This window comes from Onychostoma macrolepis, chromosome 19, assembly GCF_012432095.1.
Source record: "Onychostoma macrolepis isolate SWU-2019 chromosome 19, ASM1243209v1, whole genome shotgun sequence".
NCBI lineage: Eukaryota > Metazoa > Chordata > Actinopteri > Cypriniformes > Cyprinidae > Onychostoma > Onychostoma macrolepis.
This window is the reverse complement of record NC_081173.1, coordinates 15,390,012-15,401,495: the sequence shown is the minus strand read 5'-3', so window position 1 is coordinate 15,401,495 and position 11,484 is coordinate 15,390,012. Positions and strand designations below refer to the sequence as shown.

Below are 11,484 nucleotides of genomic sequence, written 5' to 3'. Positions count from 1 at the left end.
TTAATTTCAAACTTTACTAACACACTAATAAAATCAAAAGATCTGCTAATATTATTTGATGCATTTGAGCTAAAACAAACTAAGAATGAATAGTTGTACTTTTCATAACTAACATTTACTAAAATGTCATAATAAAGATTAATAAATACTCTAACAAATGTATTGCTCATTGTTAGTTCACATTAGTTAATGCCTTAACTCACATTAACTAATGGGACCTGTAAAGTGTTACCATTTTTACTACAGATACAATTGTTGTTTCCCTGAAACTGTTGATTATCTTGACCTCTTTCTACTTTTATGACATTACATCAGAGCCATTGTTACTGCCTCAGTGGAATTTTGAGCATTTGGTTAAATCCTGTGTTTCAGCTCTGCATTCTCTGATTGGTTTTGGCTTTGTGGAACATGATGATACTGTGAAGTGCATCAGTAAAAATGAAGTACTTACTGCAGCACGTACAAACTCCCAGCCCTGGATAAATACCACAAATGACTGGAGAGCAAAAATAGCCTACTTTACCAGTAGAAAACTATCCTCATATAACTCATGCAAGTCATTTTTGTAAGAAAGGGGGACAAAAACATGTGAAAAAAGAAACTAACATAAGTATTGCAATTTAAGCAATGTATTCGCAAAGCACACAAACTGAAAAGATGATGTTAATTATTCTATCATGATGAATACGGAAATTATAGATGATTATGTGCATAAAACCAGAAACGTAAAGCACTTAGATTTTGAGAAAACAAAATGATCATGTTTATATTTGAATATTAAGCAGGGATGGGACTGTCATCTAACAAACAGAAGTTGACATCTGAGAATAGACAGAAGGCTGTGAGTGTGTAATGTAAACTTATTGCATGTCAAAGCTTTCTACAGACGCAAACAAGGGAATCCTAAATCTGCAATTTAAATTCTGAACTGGGCTCGACAGAGAATAATTAAACCAGGCTGTGATACTGTTCCCGTTGTCCTGATGGGGTAATTATTTGGATGCAAATGACAGTAAACAATATGCTGCAAAAAATCTGCAGCACTTCAAAGAATAAAACTGCTGACTGTTCAACTGTTGGCACAAAAGCTTGGGTGACTTTTTAAATGAACTTGATGCATGTTCTCCATCTGACACGGCTGTAGCGAGTGGATGTGTTTGCTCTAGGATTTCTTGTCAATTGTTCTGGATGTGCTGTAATACACTGTCTTGTCAAGTGGCGTTCATGTTTGTTTTGTGTTATGTTGAACTTGAGGAGAACAAAAGTGATGTTGTGTGAATCCATCCCATCAATTTCACCAATTATATATCATGAAATATCATGTCCATTTTTTTTTTAAGTGGCAAACATTCCATTCTGTAGAAGAACACAGACCTAGAAAATCCTATGACTGACAGTGGCAGATGTAGGAATAATTTTATCAAACAATATGTGTTACAATATCAAATATGCTAATTCTTGAAATGGTCAACAAAAGTGATGATACCCTCAAATCACTGTTTTGGTCCAGAATAGAAACACATTGGGCTGTTGTTTGAAAAATTTAACATACAGTACACTAAAAAGTGGTGTAAAAACAATTTTCACTCAGAAAATGCTTGTAAATTTCACAATTAATTATAAAGAAACAGCAGGCAACACACTGAATTAAAAAAAGTAGAAAGACTGAAATGTTATTTTCTTGGAAAATGTATTTCAATAAGATTTTTTGTCAACTTGTTAACATTCAGTTTTAGTTTGGAAATTATCAAATATTCTGCTATAGACCTGAATCTCCAGATCGAAAATGCACATTTTCCCCCCTCTAATGTACATTTTGATGAAGGGAGAAGAGAGATTAAAACTAAAGGTTTAACTTGAGATTTCCATATTAAAATTGTGTAATCTACAGACACAATTGTACTCTCTCATAAGAACATATTTAAATGAAGAGAAGTTCAATATGTGTCATTCTTGAGTATGCTCCTCTTCAAGCTTTTTATCTTGATCCCTTTCAAGGATTTCTGAGTGAATGTTACAGTTGTAAATGGATGAGAGAGAATGGACTTTAGCAAGGGTCTGCACTGCTTGCTGTGGCTCAGTTATCCATGTACTGTAGTATAAATTATGTATGCAAGGCATCCGGTTGATGAATAAGCATATATCCAGCTCTTCACGGTTTAGGTAAATGAGAGTTATGCATTCTGTGTGAGGTATGTTACGGCTGACTGCCGCTGTAAGCATGCCCATAAACTAGGCATGGTGTATTTGTGTATTTTCATGCTAAGAGGCCTCAGATGGTGCGTTTAAAATCATCAGACATACTCAGCTGTTCATATAGCTCTTTTATTAGTCACTTTACATAATGCCTTCCTCTGCAGGTCCTTGGTGTCATCCTTCTGGATCCCTTCTCATTCTGTCTCTCTCTCTTCCCTCAATGGCAGAGACTGGAAATAATTTTTCCAAATCAAAATAGCCTAATATTAAAATCACAATTGTTTTCTTTTACTTACGTTTGTCTTCACTGATATCTTAAAATATTTTTTATCTTAATGAGTTTTAAAATGTAATTTATTAATGTGATAACAAAGTTGCATTTTCAGAATCACTACTCCAGTTTTCAGTGTCACATGACCCTTCAGAAATTATTCTAATATGCTGATTTACTGTTGAAGAAACATTGTTATCATTATTTTTGTTAAAATTGTAATATGTTTTTTAGAATTCTTTGATTAATAGAAAGCTTTTATTTGAAAGTTTTTATAACATTATGTCTTTACTGTTATGTATGATCAAATTCATTTGTTCTTGCTGAATAAAAGTATTAATTTCTTTAAAACAAACAAACAAACAAACAGAAAATCTCACTCTATAAAATATTTTGCAGGGAGTTCCAAAACACGAGTCTTTTTTGTACCAGTCTGTTGAAATAAACTGAATGTATGAATGAACTGGAAAAAAAAAAGCTCCCGCTTCCCGCTATGTATGCACCCGCATGCTCTTACACGCATGCTAACAAATACAGAGACTCACATGAAACCTATATAAACCCTCATAAGACTGAATAATTCCCTGATCTTTTATTCATAACGACACTCCAGCAAAAAAAAAAAAAGCCCATTTGCAATTTCCATTTTCCACCATTTGATTTCCAGCTCTCTGATTGCTGTAGTGAAGTGAGGTGCGTACAGCCAACACAAGCATGATGTGATCCAGGTCACAGACATTGGGAGATTATGTCTTGTGCTCATATGTGATGCCCTGTGCCCTTTCCTAACAGGATCCACCGCCATTCCCAGGAAGCCTGGAAAATGAGCTCACTTTGTCACCCAGCCAGCATGACTGTGTACGGACCATCTGAGAGAGGAAAAGAGAAAAACAGAGAGAGCCTGTGGCATTAAAATATCCTTTTAAGCGAAAAGCACATTTGTTCCAGTTGTCTGTGGCATTTGTTACGGTTCACATTGTTTTCAGGTGTCTGGAGTGTTTTAAAGCCAAATGCAAAACACTGTACAGCCACATTTAATATCTGATGATTAACCTAACAAAGAATTAATGAGTTGTACAGTTTACATAATCTCATCATTTAATTTGTCATTTTAGTTTAACTTACAATGGACTGTAAATATTGGAACACTGCTTAATATGGACCCTTACAAATCTGAAAACAATTAATTCTCCCAAATTAATAGGAACCCCCTGTGGTAATATAGCCTGCCACTGTTTTATTAATGTAATATGTTACTCTCCCATTTGGTTTTGGCGTTAGCTATTGGAATATTATTCTTCCAAACAATTTCTGCTCCCTCTACCAGCCAGTGTCTTTCTGTCTCTGTCTTTTTGTCTCCAGTGGTGGGAAACACATGACAGGTGTGCAGTGAGAGATGGTTCCGTGCCGTCGCCGCTTCCCCTGGGCGTGACCGCGGTCAGACTGCTGTTCCAGCCCGATGGGCTCAGGTACCCATGTGGCCAAGAGAAGAAAATACTGAGAGAAAGAGGCGATTAACATGAGACTGCTTTGACATTTCTAATGTAGGAAAGAAAATTAGAGTGATTCTGTTGTAAAAAGAAGAAATAATGTAAGGGAGAAAAAGAAAAGATGAATTTTACTGCTGTTTTCAATAATCAGCCCCTTTACTTGTGTTTTTCTGTCATGACAACTCTTGGAAGATTTTAGCATGGTAATGTATGTGACAATGTTAATGTATTTTGTCTTGCCGGAATAGGTATTCTATGCTGCTGTTGTTGGTTATTGCTGTTGTTGTAGATTATTGCTGCAAAAAAACAAATCATCCAATACATATGTTGTGAGTATTTAACACATACTGCTGCTGCACAAATAGCATATATAGCATATAATAACCTGTAGCCAGGGATGGGCAGTATTTCAAATACATGTATTTAAAATACGTATTTGAAATACAAAATACTATTTTGTATTTTGTATTTAAATACCTTTGAAAAAAATCAAATGTATTTTGTATTTAAATACATTTAATCTTAGTATTTTTGTATTTTCAAAATACATAAAATAGTTTTTGCCAATCAACCTCTTTATTAGACTGCTGGTTTCCTGTATCAACTAGCTCAAAAATGCCACTTTCATGCATGTGAGCTGCAGCTATATGACTCCATATAGAATTGGGTAATTAAATTTTCTGGATTCCTGCAAGGAAACAAGGAATAATACTATGCTATCAAAATTTCCTATTTCCAATTTGCTATGGTTATTGCACTACTATGTGCATGACTTTCACATTAAAACAAGGTGATCTTGCTTTTGTTGGAAAAAAAGCATACTTGTCTCAGCATGTTAAAAATAAAAAAAAAAACCTTAGCAAGGGGAACATAGCCTTAGCACTCGTCAGTCTTGTTAATTTTTTTTTTTTTTTTTTTGGTCAGATTTTGGTTTTATCAACTAGTCAAATGTGTTCATTAAACTTTAATCATTACTGCTTGCTATGGCGATATGACAATATAAATGTCGGTGATGATATAAAGTGTAAATCGATTTAACTTTTTCTATATCGTTTATACATCGTCATGGTTTGCAAATATATCTGTGGAGCTTCTAATGGGCAGGAGCAATTGACATGTCAGAGCGATAAAGAAACATGGATAAATGAGTAATAAGCAGCTTTCTGTGTGTGTGGACCCCAAGGCAAAGATAAATATAATGCTAATAATAAATAATAAAAAAAAAAAAAACGTTGTTCTAAGGGCATACTCACACTAGGCACAGCTGCCTTGTACTAAAGCCCAAACTAGATTTTCCTTTCGCTAACAGACAGATATCACAGGATTATTACAGCGGCAGCTGAGGATAATGGTGGAATTTGCAGATTTACTCGCAAACTACAATACCTGTTCATCAATAAGATGAGAACCAGACCCGTTGTAAATCTAAATGTACTCAAATTAAATTAATTGAAAAGTGTGATATCCAAGTAGTTATGAAGATTTTTGCTGTCATAATGATAACAATAGCGCATACAAAAATAGTACATTAACTGTTCCATGCTCCAGCACGGTTAGCGGTCACACTAAATGCATACCGCACACGAGCCACCTCTTCAAGGGGGCCAGGGCATGGTTAAATGAACCGCACTGGACACGGTACAGAGCAGTCACACTTGTGAAATGAACTGGAGTTCAGGGGTCAAACGTGCTCAAGCACGGATCAGATCCCCTAGTGTGAGTACATCCTAAATCTAAGTGAATAGAAGATAGCACACCACAACTATAACCATAACAGCACAAAAAATGATGAATGATTAAAAACATTGACAGTCAATCGGAATAATTTCTGCTTTAAAGAGCTTGAGCATTTAGTGACAGATTACACAACTGTATTGTATATTTAGAATGCACTAATATAGTTACCTTTATAATTATTGTTCTTGGTGTAAACAGGCCTTAATAATGTTACTTAATAATGCCAATTTCAAATGTATCAAATACTGTATTTTTATTTTAAATACATTTTGATGTATTTGTGCCCATCTCTGTCTGTAGCAGACCTATACTGGTGGAGCTGGGTAGGTGGAGGGTTTCAGAGGAACTCTGAAAGCATGTTGCAAATTGCTCCAGTGAATGCAAACCAACCATTTAAATGTAAAGCAGCAAGCTCATTGGCTGCATATGCAACATGAACCAATACGCTTGTGCCAGGTAGTTTAACATTGCCAATATCATCAGGTTGAATTAAGGACCCATCAGCCTCCGCCATCGAGTTTCATGAGAGGACTTGGTATTCGTCCTAACAAAATTCCATTTAACTGAACAAAATAGAAAACAATATTAAATTTTAAAACCTATTTATTTGACATTTTATTAATTTTATTAAAAATTGAACAATTAAATTAAATGCAATTTTGTTTTGCATGCAATGGGTAACCTAAAAAAGAAGTTAAATGTAATTATTCAAGGAGTATCAAATCTGTTTTTTGTTTTTTTTTCTGAACGATTGTTTTTTTTTTTTGTATATTTGTATATATATATATATATATATATATATATATGCTGCACATTCACGCAATGTGGCGAAAACCTTCTGATGCTCTTTGTTCCCTTAGTGTGTGGGAAGTAACATGTTGCAATATTGTGTTACTCATTATAAAAAGTAAATTATATGACATACAGTATATCTATATAAAAGTCTATATAATCTATATATAAAATCTATATAAAAGTAACACTAATTTGAAAAATTAAGTTTACATGTAACTTTTCGCATTATTATTATTATTATTATTATTATTTTTTAAATCTTTCATTGTTTTTATCCCCTCTATTCAGATTTTAATCTGATAATGTACATCATGCTGCTGTACAGACATGTGAATCCATGTCAGAGTGACTGTTTCCTGCTGCTCTCCTGCTAGATCCTTTGTAGCAGCTCGCCTGTGACATTTAAACCCCTGATGACTGGAGTTGGTGAAAAAGGTCAAGTGAGTTGGCGAAAAACTAGTCATTTTGCGGGTATAAACGGTGAGTTTAGCTTAGATTAATGACTCCTGTGGACTCTGAATGCCAAGAACTTTTGCATCTTTTTCTTACTCTACATTTTGATCTGCTTGAAAAACTTTGCATCATCTTATAGCAGGACAAAGAGCAGCCTCTGTCTGCATGCATACATCCTGCTATTGAACGTGAATAGGATTGTGTAGCATTACACGATGCGAGGAGAGTGCCTTTAGCTTTGATTTATTGTGGCAAGGACAGAGTAACAAAGATATGTTACTGCGATGATGGGAGAAAACCAATGCCGTGGTGCTACAGGAAGTTAGAAGATTGAACTATAATGTGCAGTTTATCCCTCCTGTTGTTCTGTTTTAAAAAGGATATGTGGTCTATTTCACTTTCTATCAGGTTTTCTATCATTTCTCAGTTGTTCATGCAGCATGAGGTGTGGGGGTGGGGGATCAGCCTGTCACCTGACTGAAGTGATCACATGAAAAAGCACCACATGTACTCTGCTCTCCGGGAAAACGCATCCACTCACTCTTCATTCATACACAGATGTGATGCTCCTTTGAAGTCTCGGATAGCGATAATGCAGTCTTCACACAAACAACAACGCACATAATATCTTATCCACCCAGTGGTATTTTTTTCATCTTTATAAATAATATCCCTTTTTCAAATCAAGCCATTCTCTGCTTCTTGACTGTGTGACTTTACACAGACCAAGGCCGCTCCCACGATAGTTGATTGACATTGCCGTCTTACCTTACATTGTTTCGATGCTGGAGCAGGGACGTAGACAAGATTGGCTCCTAAGCAATTGAGGTGTTTTGTTGTTGGATGTAATAATGAACATAGCAGTCATCATTTACTCTGAAGATGCAGAGGATTAACATTACTTTCATTTTTGAAGGGAATGCACCCTCCGATCTACCTAAAAGCATCTATGTTCGTGCGAATCATGCATGATCCAGCTTCACCTACAGATGAAGTGAGTATAAGGGTTTTTTATGAATCTTTGCAAATCACCTTTCCTAATAATGTGCTAGTTAAATGCAGCTAAATGTGGCTAAAGTAAACAGGATGGCTCGTCACCCCACAGAAGAGAGGGTCAGGGTGAGCAGAGCTCATTAGCATTTAAAGGGAAATGCAACAAAACAGGTTGCTGTGAAAAGAGCTGACTTTAACAAGGTAAAAAGGGTGTTGTTTACACAGAGCCTATTAGGACCCTAAAGAATCATATCAACTTGTGGAAAATGGGCATCCGATGACCCCTTTAAAGGGATAGTTCACACAAAAATGACCATTCTGAAATCATTTGCACACCCTTGTGTCATTCCAGACCTGTACAACTGTATGACATTTCTTTTGTGAAACAGAAGAGGATATTCAAAAGAATGTCTGTGTTTTTGTCCATACAATTAATGTCAGTGTTGTTGTCATGCTGTTTGGATGACTGACTTTCAAAAAAAAAAAATTGTGTTATGCAGAAGGAAAGTCATAGGGATTTGGAATGACATGAGGATGAGTAAATGACAGGATTGTCATTTTGGGGTCAACTGGCCCATAAGTGACTGTAATTCTATAACCTTCATTGAGACAAAATACAAAACTAAATTGGATCTCATCCCAGAACAAACCACAGAGAACTGCTTAGTAAATCAACCAAACTGTGAACACAACTTTTTCAAAACAATGGTTTCTATTCAAGGTAATGGGATGCAAAAGCCTGTTATGTGGACATATATTCTGTAAAGTTTGAGGGAACTGTTGTTTGATATCCCTTAAGGCCAGTATGAAGTCAGGCTGGATAATGGGCTGCTTTCATAGCAAGCTTTATTCTGTGCCTCTGTGGAGAGATGCAGGATTATGGAGAGGTTATTGTTGCCTTGACTTTTCTTACTGAGCTGCTTTGATAAATGAGCCACAGCAGGTACTTAATAATAAACAGAATTTGTGGAGCACTGATACGATTCAAAATTAGCCTGCAGATTTTATCTCCTGCAGTTAAAGTAATACATTTATATAATTTGTATATAATCATTTCCAATGACTTACATTTTGGTGAATGTGGGTTTCCATATTTTTAATTAATATGCATTTTTTCTCCCTTTTTTAAAATCTTTTCTGACTCCCCCAGTCTTCCTACCTGCAATCTGCTAAAAGTACCAATTTCTCTGATTAATCTATTGTCTATTTTGCTAATCCATATGTGGATGTTTGCATGTCTGAATCCACCTCTTCCTGACTAGTGCGCACCTGTTCTGTGGCATTAAGTGTACGACTGCAGTCTAAGAGGTGGGTGAGTGGCTCACTCCGAGTGAATCATGAGCGCTCGAGGGAAGCTGCAGAAGTAATGCATGCCTGCCTCCACCTCTTTCCTTTGCCATGACTTTTGTCTCCTCAGGTTAGTGTAAAATGGAGCCTATTACAATATTGCTCCTCTCACATTTCCCCTGATGGAGCGCTTGATCTGGCCCGAGAGAACAGAGTAGAGATGCAGGATTTATTTAATGCTTTATTTCCCCTTCTGCTGAGTGCACAGTTCCAGCGTGTGTGCCGCTGCCCCTGGGGAACGATGGTGTGCCACTACTGATCCACATCTATTACATGATGCTTCTAAGCCAGGAATCCTTCCTCAACCACATTGGAATGCACATTCTGTGTGCAAACAGCTTCTGATTCTGTAGAATCATGGATAATGGATGCTTGTAGAATCATGAAATCCAGCCTGCTCTGACGTCACATGCATTTCATCAATGACACATTTCATGGTCCTGATGAGAAGATAAGAGTCGAAAAAATAAGTCTCCTGTGAAATAGCAGTGTGTTCTGGGAGGTTGCAGACAGAAGGAAAGAGAATCAATACAGAAATGGAACTCTTGGAAATATGAGCATGAAGAGAGAGAGACGGAAATGCTACTTTATTTGCCTTCTCTTCTGAAATCCATCAAATCAGGGATGACAGGCGTGGAGAGAATTTCTTTCACTATTGATTTTTCTTTTAGTTTTGTGTTCCCAGGGAAGAACGGTCTGTACACAGCAAACGCATTTGCTTAGTCTGTGAAGTTGACAAAAAAAGGAAAGTACTGGAATTCAGCCTTACATTCCATTGAGTGCTGAATAAAAACAACAGAGCATGAATATACAACATTGGCAAGGAATAAGGAAGAGGTGCAGAGTAGGGCACTTTTAAGAGGGTTTTGAAGAAAGCGACTGAAAAAGCCGTGTGATCAGAAGCAATCACTTACAAACATCACCTTGTATTTGATTCTTTTCTGGCCACTTGATTGGCTCTATCTCTCTCTCCTCTCCACCTGTAGCTGGTGTGTGGTGAGCGCACTGGCACCGTTGTCCTGTGGCTGCCGTCGCATCATCCAAGTGGATGCTGCACACTGGTGGTGGATAAGGAGAGACCCCCCACATGATTGTAAAGCGCTTTGGGTGTATAGCAATACACAATAAAAGCGCTATATAAATGCTTCATTCCTTCCTACCTACTGTTTTTCAAAAAGAATAAAAAGCAATAAAATATGTGAGATTTGCATGTTGTACAGTTTGTAGAAGTCAATGTAGTGTGTTCTTTTTGAATACTTGCTGATATATATTTTTAAAATCATTTGTATAGTTTGTCTGAAATTTTGCATTTACCCCAAATGTATTTTATGTTGTACATCTTATCTTGAGGAAAACATATTATTTTGTATATTTTTGCATGTGAAGGTTTAAACAAAATATTTGTTTTCAATTCGAAAAATATAGTTACTCGGTTTACAACATGTATTTAACATATACTTTAAATATTTTCGAACTTTTCTTTTTTTTTTTTTTAAACTGGAAACTGGCAAGCAAAAGTACATTTTTCTTCTGACACAAAAATGCCATTATTGAATTAATAATTAGAAAGAAACACAAGAAAGTAAGCAAGCAGATGTTGATTAAGTAATTTACATGTATCAGTACAAAGCCCCTTGTGAAAGAAATGAATCATGCACAAAGTGTTTCTCTGGTTCACTCCACCCACAGACAGCTGATAGTGTCCTCTATTAAATAATGCAACAGAATTGTAAGATCAAATTTAATTGTGGGTGCGAAGATTTCAGAATGACCGGCACAGATCTGTTGGCTATTGAAAACGCCCCTGCTTGGCAGCCAGAGTATGTGGCTCTATCATTGAGTAACAAACCTCTATTCATCTACTTTGCTAATAAAGCAAGTGATTCGAAGGGTTGCATTCTATTAAAATGACTGAGATTGCAGAGGCCTGTTTCACTGAGGCAATGCTTAATTCAAAACCTGATGAATCCAGAAGCCTTCGGCGATGGTATGTGATTTGTAACATGACAAAGAATGTCAGTCATGCCCATAAGCATGTTAGAATCTTTATTTGAGCCACATAGCAACAATTTTGTAAATCCTCCACAAAATAATCTCAATAAAGCCATTCAGTAATGACACTAATTTTTAGGCAACCCTGAAGGCTAATCGTCATGGGTTCCTTGGGGAATTTCTAATAGGCTTTTTGAATTTATAAGTAAA

The 11,484-nt window shown here is 36.2% G+C and overlaps 1 long non-coding RNA gene across 2 annotated transcripts; it reads left to right on the top strand.

Annotated features, from left to right (window-relative positions):
- Positions 1 to 3,697: 3,697 nt before the first annotated feature.
- LOC131525431 (uncharacterized) lies at positions 3,698 to 10,565 on the top strand. Of its 2 annotated transcripts, none has more exons than XR_009267211.1 (3): positions 3,698 to 3,936; positions 7,501 to 7,585; positions 7,667 to 10,565. It is a non-coding gene; the product is annotated as an uncharacterized LOC131525431 (long non-coding RNA). The 2 variants fall into 2 exon arrangements; XR_009267212.1 differs by lacking the exon at positions 3,698 to 3,936 and having other exon boundaries at positions 6,720 to 7,585; positions 7,667 to 7,770; positions 7,859 to 10,565.
- The last annotated feature ends 919 nt before the right edge of the window (positions 10,566 to 11,484 follow it).